At 44.2% G+C, this 20,086-nt stretch overlaps 1 protein-coding gene across 3 annotated transcripts in view; it reads left to right on the top strand.

The window, feature by feature from the left end:
• The first annotated feature begins 542 nt into the window (after window positions 1-542).
• Window positions 543-20,086, top strand: part of FAM168B (family with sequence similarity 168 member B) — a 223,894-nt gene continuing 204,350 nt past the window's right edge. The window contains exon 1 of one of the 3 annotated variants that reach the window (XM_030216872.1): window positions 543-738. The gene's annotated coding sequence lies outside the window, so the exon portion shown is untranslated. The remainder of the gene's footprint in view (window positions 739-20,086) is intronic. The other 2 variants (XM_030216871.1, XM_030216873.1) reach the window with 2 other exon arrangements.

Here is a 20,086-nt window from a genome sequence, read left to right on the forward strand (position 1 = left end):
CGAACCTTTTCCGGAGATGCGAAGGAGGTAGAACGAGAGGACATGAAATGAGATTGAAGGGGAGCAGATTTTCACTTATATACACTGTCAGCTAGCACATTTGCTTATTTCCGATCTGACGAAGAAGGGCAACCTTCGAAAGCTAATCAAGAAATGTATTATGTCCAATAAAAAAGGTATCATCTTATTTTCTTTTCCATGTTTTATTTTGTTTGATTTCTATTGATAACCAGGATATATCCATATTTAGTGTAGAATCTGTGAAATCTGGAACAATCCGGACTTCATACACAGATTTTAATGGATTCCTATGGACATCCGTGAAATCCGGGTAATCTGTTGTTTACCTTGGTCCTTTTTTCAGTAGCATTTGCTATTGTTTTGGACAAACCAATATGGCGATAAGCTCCGCCCACTGGCTTCAGCCCAGGTAATGGGCCAGATAGGTTCATGCCGTCTCCTATCATAAAACCTCATTGGGTGACACCTTTTCGTTTTTAAAATAGAGATTAGACTAGGAAGTGACTAGTTAATGGAATCTTGTTTAGCTGTCAGAGTTCAGGCGGTTGTGTGGCGCCAGGTTACAGGAAGTGACGTAAAGTCTGCGCCTGTGGAGCTATTGCTGCGTAGTATTCTCCTGAGGTGAAGAAAGAGAAAGACGGTGGAGTCGACAGAATTGGGGACCCTGAAAGCCGGGACAGTAGGAGCCACAGAGCTAGGCTCTGAGGTCCGCCTACGGTAAGGGTGGGGCGGTGGTAGAACGTATTACGGGTACGGAGGTGGGAAGGAGTGGCTGTTTCTTGTTCGTCGGGGGTCAGAACAGGGGAAGGGGTGGAAACGGCGTCTTTGGAGACTGGTGTACAGTACAAGGAAATAAGGGGAGTTCAGTTCCAAGAAGTGAAAGTTATAATACTCTGAACTGCCTTCTGGTTTTTTTTTTTTTTGGGGGGGGGGGGGGGGGGGGAGAAGCTTGCAGTATGAGGGAATTGTGCATTTGTAGCCTACTATGCAGCACAGTGAGCATATATTTTGCCACCTTCAAACCGTGTGTTATGTCACGGTACTCTACCCAGTGTGAGGCAGCAGTGAGGTGGGCCAACTGTAGCAGTGCTTTGTGTTCAGTAACACTTGACAGACCAGCCATATATAATATAAATAAATGATATTTAGGTAATTGGGTAAATGGCAGTTCTAAATGTTCAGCTTTTAAAGAATATATATTTTCTGTCAAACGGTTACACAGAGGGTACCGTAACTGGCTCGTTTCCCCCTCTAGTTCTAATTTGAAAACCACCTTGTTCTGGAAATGTTGGGGGGGTCCTCTATGGAAATTTAGTTGAAATGTTCATAATTTATATAATTGTAATGCTCCTTTGCCTGGGTACTTCTGGGGCTGGGTTCTGACTGTTCGAGCCCCTGCAAAGGGCAGACTCTGTCGGACCTCCACTCGGTTCTTGGTGCCTCCACTTGGGGAAAGAAGTGTTAGTGGTTGGGATGACCCTCTTCTGTCCCAGAAAACTCAAGTCAGGGTCCAAATCTCTGGGGGAAACAAGTCTGGCAGTTAAGGTAGGCTACCTGTGGGGAGACGGCTGTACACCTTTTACTCCGTATGACCACTCCTCAGTCAGCTTAAACTCAACAGTTTATTGTTCAACTTAATATAATAATACTGTGGAGTTCCTCAGGGGTCGGTGCTGGGGCCTGTTCTGTTCAATATATTTGTGAGAGATATTGCTGAAGGGTTGGATGGAAAGGTTTGCCTTTTTGTGGATGACACGAAGATAGCCAATAGAGTGGATACCCTGGAGGGAGTAGAAACAATGAGAAGGGATCTCCAAACGTTAGGAGAATGGTTGAGGGTCTGGCAGTTAAAATTTAATTAATATAAATCTGGAAGAATATCAGTTAAATACTGCTAAGTCAATTACTTGCGTATGTTATAAGTACATAAGGTTTGCCATACTGGGAAAGACCAAAGGTCCATCAAGCCCAACATCCTGTTTCCAACAGTGGCCAATCCAGATCACAAATACCTGGCAAGATCCCAAAAAAGTACAAAACATTTTATACTGCTTATCCCAGAAATAGTGGATTTTCCCCAAGTCCATTTAATAACGGTCTATGGACGTTTCCTTTAGGAAGCCGTCCAAACCTTTTTTTAAACTCCGCTAAGCTAACCGTCTTTACCACATTCTCTGGCAACGAATTCCAGAGTTTAATTACATGTTGAGTGAAGAAACATTTTCTCCAATTCGTTTTAAATTTACTACATTGTAGCTTCATTGCATGCCCCCTAGTCCTAGTATTTTTGGAAAGCGTGAACAGACGCTTCACATCTACCCGTTCAACTTCATTCATTATTTTATAGACCTCTGTCATATCTCCCCTCAGCCGCCTTTTCTCCAAGCTGAAGAGCCCTAGCTGCTTTAGCCTTTCCTCATAGTCGTCCCATCCCCTTTATCATTTTCGTCACCCTTCTCTGCACCTTTTCTAATTCCACTATATCTTTTTTGAGATATGTCGACCAGAATTGAACACAATATCTGAGGTGTGGTCGCACCATGGAGCGATACAAAGGCATTATAACTTCCTCATTTTTGTTTTCCATTCCTTTCGTATTAATACCTATTTGCTTTCTTAGCCGCAGCAGCACGCTGAGCAGAAGGTTTCAATGTATCATCAACGATGACACCTAGATCCCTTTCTTGGTCCGTGACTCCTAACGTGGAACCTTGCATGACTTAGCTATAATTCGGGTTCCTCTTTCCCATATGCATCACTTTGCACTTGCTCACATTAAACATCATCAGCCATTTAGATGCCCAGTCTCGTAAGGTCCTCTTGTAATTTTTCACAATCTTCCCGCGATTTAACAACTTTGAATAACTTTGTGTCATCAGCAAATTTAATTACCTCACTAGTTACTCCCATCTCTAGGCCATTTATAAATATGTTAAAAAGCAGCGGTCCCAGCACAGAGCCCTGGGGAACCCCACTAATTACCCTTCTCCATGATATATTCCCTTAGCTTTACAATCATTACAAATATATATATATTTATTTTCAATATTCAGTGTGCTCAGTGTTTTCCTTTCTTGCCATGATCTCCCATGAGGGATAGGTGGTAGAACCTGTGGAACCATCATCACACATTAGGCGTTCCTTAATTGTTCACAAAGCATGTACATTTCCAATATATGAAGCTTCTATTGCAAGATCTCCCTGCGAAAATGTTTACACACATCACATATTGTTAATAATAATCATGCAAACTATTGGGATGCCTAATTTGTGCGTGAATTAATACTCTTATTCCCTTATTCTAAATTAAACAAGTAGCCCATGCTTGTTCATTACATATGCTGGTTCACTGATTCACACTTCCCTCATAGGATTCCCCCATAACACAGTGGTTAAACAATAAAAGTGGTAACTATAAATATTTGAACCACTTCCCTGAGTGTTGGTCATTTTCCTTCCTTTCATTCTCCCCTTGACTCTGCCTGAGTTTCGCTAACGCTTTTTAAAAAAAGGGAACTCAAATCTTCCTCTGGTTCAAACAAGAACCTCACTGTTTTCTCCCAAACATATTCCCCCAAGCGGGGAGCTTGGTTCTCTCCAACTGGCAGGAGAGACTTGATGACTCTTTCAACAGTCTTAAGGTCAACCACCACGGCAGGAGTCCAAACATTACCACACACTAAGTGATGAACTTTGGGTGCATAAATCCAAAAGAGAGATACCGAATAGGAGGGGAGAGATTAGTAAGCTTGACTCAGGAGAGAGACCTTGGGGTGTTGGTGTTAGAGGATATGAAGGTGAAGAAACAGTGTGACAAGGCGACAGCCATGGCCATAAGGATGGTAGGTTGCATAGAGAAGGGTATAACCAGCAGAAGAAAGGAGGTGTTGATGCCCCTCTACAAGTCATTGGTGAGGCCCCACTTGGAGTATTGTATTCAGTTTTGGAGGCCATATCTTGCTAAAGATGTAAAAAGACGAAGTGGTGCAAAGAAAAGCTACAAAAATGGTATGGGATTTGCGTTGCAAACCATACGATGAGAGACTTGCCGACCTGAACATGTGTACCTTAGAGGAAAGGAGAAACGGGTGACATGATACAGACGTTCAAATATTTGAAAGGTATTAGTGCACACACAAACCTTTTCTGGAGACGGGAAGGTGGTAGAACTAGAGGACATGAATTGAGGTTGAAGGGGGGAAGACTCACGAGTAATGTCGGGAAGTATTTTCGGAAAGGGTGGTAGATATGTGGAATGCCCTCCCATGGGAGGTGGTGGAGATGAAAACGGTAATGGAATTCGAACATCCGTGGGATAAACACAAAGGAATCCTGTTTAGAAGGAATGGTTCTACGGAATCTTAGCGGAGATTGGGTGGCGACGCTGGTAATTGGGAAGCAAAACCGGTGCTGGGCAGACTTCTATGGTCTACGCCCTGATCGTAACTGAATAGCTATGGATGGGCTGGAGTGTAAATTTTAAGGGGCTTCAACGTTAGCTTCAGAACTTTTATTACAAGAACAGTGCTAGGCAGACTTTTACGGTCTGTGCCCTGAGAAAGGCAAGGACAAATCAAACTCAGGTATACATATAAAGTATCACATACCATGTAAAATGAGTTTATCTTGTTGGTCAGACTGGATGGACCGTTCAGGTCTTTATCTGCCGTCATTTACTATGTTACTATAACTTCAAACCACAGGGACATCCATCTGTTTGAAGTCTTCATTAAATAGTACAATCCTTAGGTAAATCTTCCTCTGGTATTCCCACAGTGGAACTTTTGTATTCTCCTAATGGGGTATATGTTATAAGGCACTCTTAAAACAGGGTTATTTACAATTTATACAGCTCCAGTCTGTGCCTATCCCCAGAGACAGTGTTCCAAAGGTTGTGCTTCTCTCTGTTTCAGTTTCAGACCTGCCTGGTCTAACCTCCACCCAAGGTGACCTTTGCATTGGCTTACCCTGACTCTTGGATGGGCACTCCCTGGCTCCTATCCTGCGCTTGTGGGCTGGGTCTCTCCAGAGCTCTTCTTCATTGTTGTGTTTTTTTTTTTTTAGCAACAACTCTTCTTAGCCAATGGATTTACTTTTCAATGGGATCCCCCTTCGGGTCACATCACTTGGCGGGTATTGCAGTCATCTAACTGTTCTTTTCTTAGCCAATGGATTCACTTCTTTTCAGTGGGATCCCCCTTCTCCTTCTTCAGCTCACATCACTTGGCAGGGCTTGCTGGCAACCAAAGATCCACAGCGACAAATCAGAAAACCAAAAAAACCCAAAAGAAAAGACCTCCCCCCCCCTTTACAGGCAAAACAGTCTTTTCTTTTATTTCTTCCTAATCTCCTCTCCCCTTGTCACCCTTCCTCTCGCAGCACTATCTCTCTGCATTTTATTCCAAAGCTATTCCCCTTGTCTGTGCTTCCTCCCACCCAGGGACCTCCCAGTCACTCCCTACAGGGACTTATTCTCTTATTAATCCCAACAAATATAGGATTGCATAATTTTAACTTTTTAATGTTCTGAAGTCATAAAGGGTACTATTTACCAGGAGGAAAGGAACCCTTTGTTTTGATTGGCCCTCTCTCAATATCTTTAATCTGATGTATTTACCGTTATCTATCCCATACTGGAGAAAAAACCCCAAACTCTATAAGTTACTGTATTTCTTTGTCTTCCTCCTGACTTTATAGTCCCTCTCTGCCCATCCCTCTCCCTATAAAGGAAAAGCAAGAGAAAATGATCTTCAGTAAACCCTACATTGGACAGTCTTGCTCATTGATATCCTTTAACATTGTACATCTTTTCAGTTGTTAATTATATCAGCATGACTAAGGCACAACATGCAGTATGTTGTGCCTTAGTCGTAAGGCAAACCATCTTGAACCTTAGAGCTTGCCCCATCTGTCTCCAAAGTATCAGCTATGAAAGATAAAATCGACAACTCAAGAAGGAATTGGCGGCAATTAAGGAAGCATCCAGGATTTACCTATCCCCAGCCAATTTACCACCAACACTGAAATTTGGTATAAAGATGATTTTTAGATACATAGGAGGATAGGGCAGTATATGGAAAAATAACAGGCTGTACTTCAATGATGGGCTATGTTAGAGAATGACACGGGGACAAAGTTTGTCTCCGTCCCCACCCCGTCACCGCAGGTTCTGTCCCTGTGGGCTCTGTCCTCATCTGTAGAAGCTTCGAACACTTATGGTTTTATATTTAAATCTTTTTATTAAAATATAAAAAGGAACAATATGCTGTGCAACTGTTGTGTATAAATTACAAATAGAGAACAATAATAACAACGAGCAGCTATAATAACCCTCCTTCCCACCACAACAATAGGTGATTTCTACTACACCAAGGAATCCTAATTCACACTGTTAAAATGTCCAGGGGTATAAAATACAACCCGTTCTATAAGCCCTAGAGGGGAAAGATATGGCCTTTAAAGCACTGTTGTGTTTTTTAAATCTGTGGATAAATAAGAAATCATCAACAATCTCAGGATTCAATCAAGCTCTCTTGTCTTCCACAGTCCTTCCTGGAATAGAAGTTGTCTTCTTAGAAGATTTGCTGGTAGCAGGATGTACAGGATCTCCCATGCAAATTTTGCTAGTTGTGGCCAGTATGTTTGCTTGTTTTTCCAAAAAATCAATATCTTTGTAGGCATCACTTAAACATAAATAACAGTTCAGTTCATTAACAGGCTTCAAAGTAGAAAATGACACAGGGACAAAGTTTGTCCCCTGTCCCCGTCCCCATCTCCACGGTTTCCTGTCCCTGTGCCATTCTCTAGGCTTTGTCTTTATGTGACAGAAAAAAAGATCCTGGGGGAGAAATTCAGACAGTTTTAGTCAAGTGGGAGATCTGTGGCAAAAGAAGTGAGAAATTGAGAATAATACATAAGTAATGAAAGGTAGGTACTGGTGTAATAGATATAGCACTAATTGATGATTGTTTAGCCAGCTAGCAACTGAGTCAAGACAGATCTGTAAAGGAGTAAGGAGAGGAGGAAGTGATGACAAAGAGCAGTAAAATGTCATCAGCGAAAAGATAAGCGGAGATTCTGAAGGATTGTATAAGAGCAGCGAGGGAACTCAAGAAGAGATTAAAAAGACAAGGAGAGAGTATAGACCCTTGGGGTACAACTCGATGTAGTTCTCTCCACTCAGATGTTGTCAGACAGAATGACCTGAAATGTGCGATGAGATAGAAAGGAAGCGAACCAAGAAAAAACTGTGCCGATGATACCTAAGGAAGATAAGTACATAAATGATGCCATACTGAGACAGACTGAAAGTCCAGCAAGCCCAGTATCCTGTTTCCAACAGTGGCCTATCCAGGTCACAAGTTCCTGGGAAGATCCCAAAACAGTACAGTACATTTTATGCTGCTTATCCCAGAAATAAGCAGTGGATTTTCCCAAGTCCATTTTAATAATGGCTTATGGACTTTTCTTTTAGGAAGCTAACCAAATGTTTTTTTAAACACTGGTAAGCTAACTGCTTTTACCACATTCTCTGCCAATGAATTTCAGAGTTTAGTTACACGTTGAGTGAAGAAATATTTTCTCTGATTCATTTTAAATTTACTACTTTTGTAGCTTCATTGCGTGCCCCCTAGTCTTAGTATTTTTGGAAAGCGTGAACAGACGCTTCACATCTACCTGTTCCACTCCACTCATTATTTTATATACTTCTATCCTATCTCCCCTCAGCCGTCTTTTCTCCAAGCTGAAAAGCCCAAACCGTTTCAGCCTTTCCTCATAGGGAAGTTGTCCCATCCCCTTTATCATTTTCGTTGCCTTTCTCTGTACCTTTTCTAATTCCACAATATCTATTTTTGAGAAGTGGCGACCAGAATTACACACAGTATTCAAGGTGCAGTTGCACTATGCAGCGATAAAAAGTGTAATTCCCTTGTCCCTTGGGAGGGGAAACACTTCAGCCCAATGGACTGAAAATAAGAGAGACAATTAGACTTAGATAAAGGCGCAACCAGTAAATATTGGGATATCACTGAAGCCAAATACAAAATAATCGTTCTCTCTGGAGCAAGTTGTCATACAGCAAAGCCAGATGCAAACATTGAATAACAGTCTGCTCAGCCATTACATATATACTGTTGTAAGTTTCGTTTCTCCTAAATCATGTGATTTCTCCTAAACTAAAAATCAGAAACTAGCCTGTGCCATATATGGATATTCCTGTATTATACCAATCTCTCCTGATGTGTGTGCACATGCACACTTTGGGGCTCATTTTCAAAGCACTTAGCCTTCCAAAGTTCCATAGGTTTCTATGGAACTTTGGAAGGCTAAGAGCTTTGAAAATATGCCTCTTTGTGGCCATTGGCTAATTACTTATCAGTACTACGTGCACATAGCATGCTGGTAGTCACAGAGCAAACTAATACATAATACAATCCCCTTGTGTCCTCTCCCCCCCCCCCCCCCCCCCCCCCCCCCGAACACATAATTCTGCTGGAACATTCTGGACATCTTAGGCTCACTGTATCCTCAGTATCTCAGCACCTGCAAAGGTTATATCCAGTTATATCCTCCTTCCTCCTTATATGAAAGGCCTGCTCAGCTCCAGCCAAATTTGCATCCTTTAAGTGTCATTCCTCAGTTCCTGAGAAAGCACTGTATGTTACAAAGATGCTAACTTGTGAGAACCAGACAGAGCCATGTGAAGGCTTTTGTCATATAACAGGCCTAGCATAGGAAGGAATATACAAAAGGCATAACATTTTCATTTTTATTTTCCAATCCTTTCCTAATACCTAACATTCTATTTGCTTTCTTTGCTGCTGCAGCACACTGAGCAGAGAGTTTCAAAGTATCATCAACGATGACTCCTAGATCCTTTTCCTGGTCAGTGACTTCTAACTTGGAACCTTGCATCATGTAGCTATAATTCAGGTTCCTCTTTCCCACATGCATCACTTTGCACTTGCTCACATTAAACGTCATCTGCCTTGCTCACATTAAACGTCATCTGCCTTTTGGATTCCCAGTCTTGTAAGGTCGTCTTGCAATTTTTCACAATCCTTGCGATTTAACAACTTTGAATAACTTTGTTGTTGGCAAATTTAATTATCTCACTAGTTATTCCCATATCTAGATCATCATTTATAAATGTTAAAAAGCAGTGGTCCCAAAACAGACCCCTGCAGAACCCCACTATCTGCCCTTTTCCATTGAGAATACTGACTTTAACCCTACTCTCTGTTTTCTATCCTTTAACCAGTTTTTAATCCACAATAGAACACTACCTCCTATCCCATGACTTTCCTATTTCCTCTTGATCTTTCATGATGTCCTTCGCCAAATACCTTTTTGAAAATCCAGATACACAATATCGACTGGCTCACCTTTATCCACATGTTCATTCACCCCTTCAAAGAAATATAGATTGGTGAGGCAAGATTTCCTGTCATTAAATAAATGTGGGAGTAAGAGGGAATGGTCTAGTGAGTAAATCAAACAGCAGCAGACAAAGTGAAACATCTGCTGCAATTCAGAAATTTTAAATTAGATGCCTCAGCTGAAATCATATTTAATGGTCCAAGTATATCAGTGGAGATACTAAATTCTCCAATGAAAATCCAGCTGGATCTGATATTTACCTTTTTCTTTTTCCAAATTCAGTTCTAAACAGCACAACAAAATTCTTGAAAACTTTATTTCTACAAAGTTTGCTAATTTCAATGCATATCCTTGGCTTTTACAAACATATCTCACTTCTGTAGAAAATGCTGATTGGTAGGAGCAACATCATGATTGGACAGATTATTACGTGGTGTGTTATTGATAGAAATGGGAAAGGAGTTGGGTGACATTGATAGTCTGCTTAATTATAAAGAGCAATGGTGGATTTTTTCACTAGGGACTGTGACCCCAGGAGGTATGAATTTGGAAATAGATTGGACCACAGCTATGTCATTATTTTTCAGTATTTTCATTGGTGCAAAAGGGTCATGTGATTTGTTTAAAATTCGCTCAGAGTTGGTGTGTTAGTAACAGTATGAGGCAGGCCCTTAGCAACAATACTGAAAATCACTGGCACATGATAGTCTTTTGAATGTTGATTAAATTGGAGCTTGAAAACAATCCTATCATCATGCTTCTGCCCAGATTGTAGAAGCAATTGCCTATCGGTAAGATTTGTCCTCTTGTAACCTTCAGAGACACATTTAGTTGGATGATAATCTATTTATAAACCTTTTTTAGATTGTTATAAAATCACTGCAATTTCTAGGTTGTTACAAAATCACTGTGATAGCACTTTATCATGGCAACTGGTGTAGTCTAAGAATTTAACATCTGTTCGGTTTTGAAAAATGCTTATCTAAAATCTCCCATTATATTTAATCAATATGCCTAAAAAAGGAATCTCATATTTTAATTAATTTTAAATTGGGATCTCTAGTATTGATCCAGTCAAAAAACTGTAACAGATCTTCTTCAGAACCTTTCCAGAGCAAGAAAATGTCATTGATGTACTTTTTTCCGTAGACAAATGTTTTCTTTGAATTGTTGGCTCCTTAGCGCAGGCAGCAGATGAATCCATCAACTGGTGGGTTGTATCCTGTAAGCATTTATAGATGAATAACTCTTCTGGGCAAAGCTACCTAATGAGTAATTCCCAGGTTCCGTTTACAGGAGTCTAGCTAAACCAACTTCCTAGCTCTGTCCAGGGGTTATATATTATAAAGGAACCTGGCTGTTCTGGGCCTACACCAGAACTTTTCTTCTGTTAAAGAGAACTGGAATAAAAGTAAAGTCACTGCTGTGAAATATATTTATTATATAGGTAAGAAAATAGAATAATACACCCTACACTACAGCTCAGCTGTACAAATGTAGCTCCCTTATGCTGATAAGCAACTGTAGAATGTATTGTCTAACTAAAACACTGATATCACTGGTTACTAGGTTATTACACAATCCTGATTAGTAATACTGACTAAGTCATGAAGTAATACAGTTAGCAGCACATCTTTCTAATCACAAAGTTCTGACTAACCCGCCTTTGCTGAGGTAAGAACCCACTGGCTAATCCCTGACTATAGGAAATAAATCCCCGTAATTCTCACCGAGCAGACTCTAGGTGGTCTCTCAGATGAAGTGGACACAGGTTTTTCCCTTTAGACTCCAGCTGTTTTCCACAGCGAGTCCCCGTCTTAGGAAACAGCACAGGCTCTCTGCAGCATGCAGGATTACAGTCTCTCTGGCCGGTAGAGCTGAACCAACAGGTACTTTCTTCAGATGGTCAGTTCACAAGGTTGTGGACCACTTCAGGTCTCGCTGGTCATCTTGCCAGCTACCCTTCTTCCAGTAGAACCAGGCAAATTCCCCTTTCTTCTTTTCTTTCTTATCTTCTGTCTGTCCTCTGACTCCTCTTTCTGGTTTACGCTCTCTGGCCCCTGATTCCCAGGTGACCAGACAGCAACCTATCAGGATCTTGTCCAGCTCCTTCTCTGAGCAAGAAAAACCTTTTTTTTGATCTTCCAGTTGTTACATTGTGGTATGCATTCCTGTCTCTCATCAGACTCGCTGGCACCATGGCCTTACCCCCTGTAGCTCATCAGGGAGGTGCAAGGGTCAGATAGCCCACTGCATATCCTTGAGTTTTTTCCAGACCTGCCAGTTATTTACCACAAGCAGAGCTCTGCCACAAACAGAAAGTTGAATCTGCTTGGTCACTGAAGTGCAGGATCTTAGTTCACAGATTCCATCTTGACATAGTTGTATATACAGGCTGAGAGCAGCAGAGTGAGGCTCACAGGGAAATAGCCCTACAATCCATCTACCGGCAGGTGGAGATAGAGATCACTGACTTCAGTGAGTGGTATTGGACAACCAGCCCCTCTGAATGCTAGTATATCTCTATCTCCAGCAGGTGATGGAGGTCGCCTTACCAGCTCCTGGATTCAGCTCCTTGGAACTCCTCCTGGGCTAGTTTTGGGCTAGCCGGTTGAGTGTAGGGGCGTTTGGCTATTGTGCCATCCTTAGGGGCATACTTCTTCGGGGGTCCCTGCCTCACCTTGTGTCCCCTTCAGCCTCCTTGCTTGATAGCTGTATCCTTCCTCACCATTAAAAAAAAAATAGCTTCAGAGTTTGTGATCCAGCTTTGCCTGTTTAAAAAAAAAAAAAAAAGAGAAAGAAAGAAAAGACAAGAGTCAGCCAGATTCAGCGTTTGCTGCTGGCAGCAGGAACTCAGGCTTGCTGTTGCTTGGAGGTTCGTGGTCCTTTTTCTGCTGTGGGGTGAGTCACATAATTTGATTCTTTCCGTCGGGGACCGTGTTGTTATGGCTGCGGAGGTAGTAAAGTGCTGCTCCTGCTCCCGTAAAAAGAGATCCGCAGCGGGGGTTTGTGTAGCGGGCTGTGCTAAACTTATGCTAGCTGAGATTCGGTTTCCCACGCTGTGGGTGCTCCTTCGCACACCATTTTGCCTTCCCCCGAGGTGGCTCCCGCCAGTCAGCTGATGGCGGTTTCGGAGCCTTTGCCTGCGGCGGATTCGGACCGCTTGTCTTCCACGTCAGTTCGCCTGACAGGGGAACCTCATTTAGTGCCTGGGGGCTCAGGGGCTTCTTTTTCCCCATAATTTATTTTGTTGCACCAGGCTTTTCTTTTGAAGATGTCTCCCTATCAGCCTGCTTCCCAGAGCCTTTTGCAGCCTTTTAATTCTGCTGTGCCAGAAGTTAAGCAGATTCTCTCTGCTGCTCCCGATGCTCTCCTTCCTAAAAGAAGAACTACCTCCTTTTCTGAGGGCGCATCTTTGGGTCACAGGTCTCCCTTACCTTTTTTGGCTGCCTTCTTGGGGGACTCTCTGCCCTTCTGGGGCTGATGATTTTGAGCAGGGGGATGTTAAGCAGGAAGAGCCGGATGACCCTACTGCGGTGCGGGTTTTCCGTAAGGATGAGCTTCCTTCCTTGTTTTCTAATGCATTGGCAGCTTTGGATATTTCAGATGGAGAGCCTCAGGTTTCCTCGGTCAATCTTAAGATGACCAGTACAAGAAAGCCTTCTAAGGCTTTTCCTGTACATGAGGTATTCAAGAGCTGATTACGGCTCAGTGGTCTGATCCCAAGGGGACTTTTAACGTTGCCAAGGCAATGTTGCGCCTTTATCTGGTGGTTTCGGATCAAGCGGACAAGTATGGTCTCCCTACTGTGGATGCTTTGGTAACGGCGGTTACCAAAAAGACTACTCTTCCTGTGGAAGGTGTAGTGCTCAAAGACATGCAGGACCGTCGCCTTGAGGCCTCTCTGAAATGTTCTTTTGAGGTTTCAGCCTCTTCAGGCCTCTATTTGTAGTTTGTATTCATCCAGAGCATGTCTTAGTTGGCTTCATCAGGCGCAGGAGCAGGAACCGGATGAAGGTCTCCGTTTCGAATCTCTCTCTGCTTGTTTGGAATCAGGCTTAGCTTAACTGATGCCCTTTATGACCTAGTTCGCTCTTCAGCGAGGCTTATGGTCCTTTCGGTTTCTTCTCGCTGTTTGTTGTGGTTGTGCAATTGGGCCGCAGATTTGGCCTCCAAGCAGAGACTCACTCGGCTTCCTTTCCAAGGCAAGCTTCTCTTTGGGGAAGACTTAGAAAAGATTTTAGGTGACTCTAAAGGGCAACGCCTTCCAGAAGATAGGACTCGGCTAACGCATAGGACTTTTGCGTCTTCTTTTTCTTATCCTCACTTCAAAGAAGTGCGGCGTTATCGACCGGGCCACTCTGCTTCTAACTTTCAGCGCAACTGCTTCCAACAGCGAGCTTCCTTTCGGATTGATAAACGTTCCGCAGCCTCCGTCTCTCGACCTGGGGCTTCAGGACGTTCTTCACAATCATGGGGCACAGGTCCACTCTTCTGTTCCCGAGATTGGTGGTCGGCTGACCCTTTTTTACGAAGTGGGCCAACATTACTTCAGACCAATGGGTGCTGGACATAACCAGAGAAGGTGAGAAGCTACAGTTTTCTTCGCCCGTAGATGACGCCTTTTTGGAATCCCGCTGTGGCTCTGTCGCCGAGTGGGTAGCTGTCGAGACTACTCTTTGGTCCCTCATGGATCTTGGAGCAGTGGTTCCAGTCCCACCTGCCGAAATTCAGAAAGGTCGCTATTCCATTTATTTCGTGGTGCCTCGAAAAGGAGGCTCCTTTCGGCCCATTCTCGATCTCCGCTAGTAAATCAGTTCCTGAGAGTTAGGCATTTTCACATGGAGACTTTGTGGTCCATGGTGGCTGCTGTTCAGCCAGGAGAGTTCCTCACCACTCTGGATCTCGAGGCTTATCTTCATATTCCCATTTGGCAGCATCATCAGCGTTTCCTACGTTTTGCCGTTTTGGGGCATCATTTCCAATTTTGGGGGCTCCCCTTTGGCCTGGCTACAGCTCCTTGGACATTCTCCAAGGTCATGGTAGTGGTTACAGCGTTTCTGCAGAAGGAAGGAATCGGTTCATCCCTACCTCGACGACTGGTTGATTCGAGCGGACTCGGCTCTGGAGAGCCGCAGGGCTACCGACCGAGTCATTTGTCTGTTGCAGTTGTTGGGCTGGGTGGTCAACTTGCCCAGGAGTCATTTGGTTCCGTCTCAGTAGTTAGAGTACCTGGGAGTTCGATTCGACACTGCGCTGGGACGCGTTTTCCTTCCAGAGGAGCGTGTGCTCAAGCTCCAAGCTCAGATTTCCGATCTTCGTCAGGTGTCCAGTCCTCGGGCTTGGGACTATGTTCAAGTCCTCGGTTCCATGGCAGTGACCTTGGAAGTTGTTCCTTGGGCAAGAGCTCACATGAGGCCACTTCAGTCGTCGCTTCTATGCAGACGGTCTACGATTTCTCAGGATTATCAGCGCAAACTTCCTTGGTTCGCCATGGCAAAGCGCAGCCTGTCTTGGTGGCTTCACGGTCCCTACTTGCAGAGAGGAATTTCTCTAGCGATTCCACAGTGGGTAGTACTTGTCACAGACGCCAGCCTTTTGGGTTGGGGAGCTCTTTGTCTTCAACGGTATGCCCAAGGAACTTGGTCTGTGAACGAGGTCAGTTGGCTGATCAATGGCCTGAAGCTCAGAGCTGTGTTCATGCCCTCCTTCAGTTTCAGTCCCTGTTGGAGGGGAAGGAGGTCCGTGTTTTTTTCGGACACCACAACGATGGTGGCTTACATCAATCGTCAGGGCGGCACTTGGAGTTCAGCCTTGGCATCGGAAGCGGGTTGCCTCCTCCGGTTGGCGGAGCTTCATCTGGAATCCCTGTCGGCGGCTTTCATTGCGGGTATCAACAATGTTCAAGTGGACTTCCTCAGTCGACACACCCTAGACCCGGCCGAGTGGGAGTTGTCGGAGGAAGTGTTTCTATTGATCTGTCAAAAGTGGGGAAGTCCAACGATAGACCTGATGGCGAACCAGAGCAACGCCAAGGTGCCCGTTTTCTTAAGCAGAAGAAAGGAGCCAAAGTCAGCAGGCCTAGACGTTCTTCTTCAACCGTGGCCGGTAAACGCTCTTCTTTATGTGTTTCCTCCCTGGCCCTTGATAGGGCGGGTTCTTCTCAGGATTGCTCGGTATCTGGGTCGAGTCATTCTGGTGGCTCCAGATTGGCCTCAGAGGCCCTGGTATGCAGATCTGGTGCGCCTTCTAGTGGAGTCGCCCTTTTGGCTTCCAGTCCTGGTCGATCTCCATCAGGGTCCAGTAAACATGGAGGATCCCTCCCACTTTGGGCTTAACGGCCTGGAAAAGGGCTATTCTGATATTGTTAAAGCTACTCCTTTGCAGGCTCGTAAGCGGTCTACTTCGACTGCGTAAGCCCGTGTTTGGCGCACGCGTGGGGCCTGGTGTAACGACCGTGCGTGGTCTCCTTTTCAGGCTTCTGTGGCTCAGCTGTTGGCTTTTCTGCAGGACAGTTTACAGAAGGGTTTGGCCTATAACTCTCTTCGGGTTGAGGTTGCAGCCCTGGCGTGTTTTCGGGGACTAGTGTCAGGATCCCCTTTGGCAGCGCATCTAGACGTAGTTCGGTTTTTGAGGGAGGGCTCTTCATCTTCGCCCTCCTTTACGGCGACCCTGTTCGTCTTGGAATCTTAATCTGGTTCTTAGGGCGTTGCAGACCTCTCCTTTTGAGCCTTAAGGCTTCAGATAAAGATCTCACCCTGAAGATGGTATTTTTGGTTGCTATAGCTTCAGCACGTAGAATCTCTGAGATTTAAGCCCTTTCTTGTCAGGATCCCTTTTTGCAATTCTTGGAAGTGGGGGGTCACATTGCGAACTGTTCCTTCCTTTTTGCCAAAGGTCATCTCAACTTTTCATCTTAATCAACCGCTTTTTCGTCCTTCTTTTCGGAAAGAGGATTTTCCCGGGACCTTTCGGAGTCTTCCTCTTTTGGATGTACGCCATGTCCTCCTCTGCTATTTGGCGATGTCGAATGACTTCCGTCAGACAGACCATTTATTTGTGCTTCTTTCAGGTTCTCGTCGTGGTCAAGCTGCTTCTAAACCGACTATTGCAAGGTGGCTCTACTGTGGCACCATCCATGTCTGTCAACGAGGCTGTTTCTTCTTACAACAATACTCTATCCTCTGCCTTAGACACGCTTGCACCTTTGATGACCCGCCCTGTAAGGCGTACAAAACCCCAACCTTGGCTGACTTCTAATATCCGCTACCTACGTTCCTGTACCCGCTCCGCTGAACGCCTCTGGCGGAAATCTCGGGCCCTTGCTGATTTCTTACACTTTAAGTTCATGCTGACCTCCTTCCAATCTGCTCTTTTACGCACCAAACAGGATTATTATATCCAACTGACCAACTCTCTTGGCTCTAATCCTCGACTTCTCTTCACCACATTGAACTCTCTCCTCAAGGTGCCCCCTCCCCCAACTCCCCCTTCATTATCTCCTCAGACCCTTGCTGAATTCTTTCACAACAAGGTTCAAAAGATAAACCTTGCTTTCTCTACCTCACCAGCTCTCCCTCCACTAGTCCGTTCCCCTCTCTCTCCTTCCCCTCATTCCCTTTCCTCCTTTCCTGAAGTTACTATTGAGAAAACTACACTTCTCCTTTCTTCCTCAAAATGTACCACCTGTTCCTCTGATCCCATTCCCACCCACCTTCTTAATGCCATCTCTCCTACTCTTATTCCTTTTATCTGTCACATTCTCAACCTCTCACTTTCCACTGCGACTGTCCCTGCTGCCTTTAAACATGCTGTGGTCACACCTCTCCTTAAGAAGCCTTCACTTGACCCTACTTTTCCCTCTAATTACCGACCCATCTCCCTCCTTCCTTTTCTCTCCAAATTACTTGAGCGTGCTGTTCACCGCCGCTGCCTTGATTTTCTCTCCTCGCATGCTATTCTTGACCCACTACAATCTGGTTTTCGCCCTCTCCACTCAACTGAAACTGCGCTTACTAAAGTCTCCAATGACCTATTACTGGCTAAATCCAGAGGTCAATATTCCATCCTCATTCTTCTTGATCTTTCCGCTGCTTTTGACACTGTCGATCACAGCATTCTTCTTGATACCCTGTCCTCACTTGGATTCCAGGGCTCTGTCCTTTCCTGGTTCTCTTCCTACCTCTCCCTCCACACCTTTAGTATTCACTCTGGTGGATCCTCTTCTACTTCTATCCCTCTGCCTGTCGGCGTACCTCAGGGTTCTGTTCTTGGTCCCCTCCTCTTTTCTATCTACACTTCTTCCCTTGGTTCATTAATCTCATGCCATGGCTTTTCCTACCATCTCTATGCTGATGACTCCCAAATCTACCTTTCTACCCCTGATATCTCACCTTGCATCCAAACCAAAGTTTCAGCGTGCTTGTCTGACATTGCTGCCTGGATGTCTCAACGCCACCTGAAATTAAATATGACCAAAACCGAGCTTCTCATTTTCCCCCCCAAACCCACCTCCCTGCTCCCCCTGTTTTCTATTTCTGTTGATGGCTCTCTCATTCTCCTCAGCTCGAAACCTTGGGGTCATCTTTGACTCTTCTCTCTCCTTCTCTGCTCATATCCAGCAGACCGCCAAGACCTGTCGTTTCTTTCTTTACAACATCCGTAAAATCCGCCCCTTTCTTTCCGAGCACTCTACCAAAACCCTCATCCACACCCTTGTCACCTCTCGTTTAGACTACTGCAATCTGCTTCTTGCTGGCCTCCCACTTAGTCACCTCTCCCCTCTCCAGTCGGTTCAAAACTCTGCTGCCCGTCTCATCTTCCGCCAGGGTCGCTTTACTCATACTACCCCTCTCCTCAAGACCCTTCACTGGCTCCCTATCCGTTTTCGCATCCTGTTCAAACTTCTTCTACTAACCTATAAATGTACTCACTCTGCTGCTCCCCAGTATCTCTCCACACTCGTCCTTCCCTACACCCCTTACCGTGCACTCCGCTCCATGGATAAATCCTTCTTATCTGTTCCCTTCTCCACTACTGCCAACTCCAGACTTCGCGCCTTCTGTCTCGCTGCACCCTACGCCTGGAATAAACTTCCTGAGCCCCTACGTCTTGCCCCATCCTTGGCCACCTTTAAATCTAGACTGAAAGCCCACCTCTTTAACATTGCTTTTGACTCGTAACCACCTGTAACCACTCGCCTCCACCTACCCTCCTCTCTTCCTTCCCGTTCACATTAATTGATTTGATTTGCTTACTTTATTTATTTTTTGTCTATTAGATTGTAAGCTCTTTGAGCAGGGACTGTCTTTTTCCTATGTTTGTGCAGCGCTGCGTATGCCTTGTAGCGCTATAGAAATGCTAAATAGTAGTAGTAGTAGTAGGCTCAAAGAGGCTATTTCCTCGGCGTATTTGTTGGCTGGTCAAGTTGCGCCGGAACCCTTGCGTGCTCATTCCACTAGGGCGCAATCTATCTCGTGGGCGGAGTCTTCAGTCTTGACCTTGCAAGAGATTTATCGGGTGGCTACTTGGGCCTCTGTACACTCCTTTTCCAAGCATTATAGAGTGGACGTGGCAGCCAGATCTGATGCTTCTTTTGGTACGGCGGTCTTGACTAGAGGGGCAACGGTGTCCCACCCTATCTAGACTGCTTTGGTACATCCCACCAGTTGATGGATTCATCTGCTGCCTGCGCTAAGGAAGGTAAAATTATGTCTTACCTGATAATTTTCTTTCCTTTAGCTGCAGCAGATGAATCCAGCATCCCTCCCTGAGTTAACATCGACTTTTGGGTTCTATTCAATCTGTCAGTTTGTTGTTCCGGCTGTTTTGTTTCTTACAGTTTAATACATAAATGTCAGTTTGCACAGAGTTGCATTTACAATTTGTAATATTATTATTCTGTTGAAGTTTCTCTTCTGCTGAGGAAGGTTTTCCTGTTCGTGTGGAGCTATTTTTGCTTTGTGATGAGACATATACTAGCGTTCAGGTGGGCTGGTTGTCCAATACCACTCACTGAAGTCAGTGATCTCTATCTCCACCTGCTGGTAGATGGATACAACCCACCAGTTGATGAATTCATCTGCTGCAGCTAAAGGAAAGAAAATTATCAGGTAAGACATAATTTTACCTTTACCAAAATTTTTTTCTTTAAATCTAGCAGCATATAAATTGGTGATGGATGGTGCCATAGTAGTGCCAATCACCACACCCTTAACTTGTTTATAAAATTTTCATTTGAAATAGAAAAAGTTCTTTTTGAGAGCTATAATAGCCAGTACAATGAACTGTTGGAATCATCGTACAAAATTGTGATTTGCAAAACACATCTCTTATATTTATGGCTTCTGCTTGTGGCATGTTTTTTGTAGAGTAGGAGTTCTCAAGCCAGTTAGGTATTCAGGATACCCACAATGAATATACATGAGCGAAATTTGCACGCAGTACCGCAATTTTATGCAAATCTACTTCCTGCATATTCATTGTGGATATCCTAAAAACCTGACTAGGCTAGTTGTGTCCTGAGGACTGAGTTGAGATTCCTTGGCATAGAAAGATTCTACATCGATTGTGATCAAAATAACATATTTTCCATTGTCTATCCAGATGTGAATGGTATCTTATTCAAAATTAATTTTAATGCACTTTTTTTTTCCATATTTATAATTTACATTTTTTAATTTTT

This window comes from Microcaecilia unicolor, chromosome 10, assembly GCF_901765095.1.
Source record: "Microcaecilia unicolor chromosome 10, aMicUni1.1, whole genome shotgun sequence".
In the NCBI taxonomy this organism is placed as follows: domain Eukaryota; kingdom Metazoa; phylum Chordata; class Amphibia; order Gymnophiona; family Siphonopidae; genus Microcaecilia; species Microcaecilia unicolor.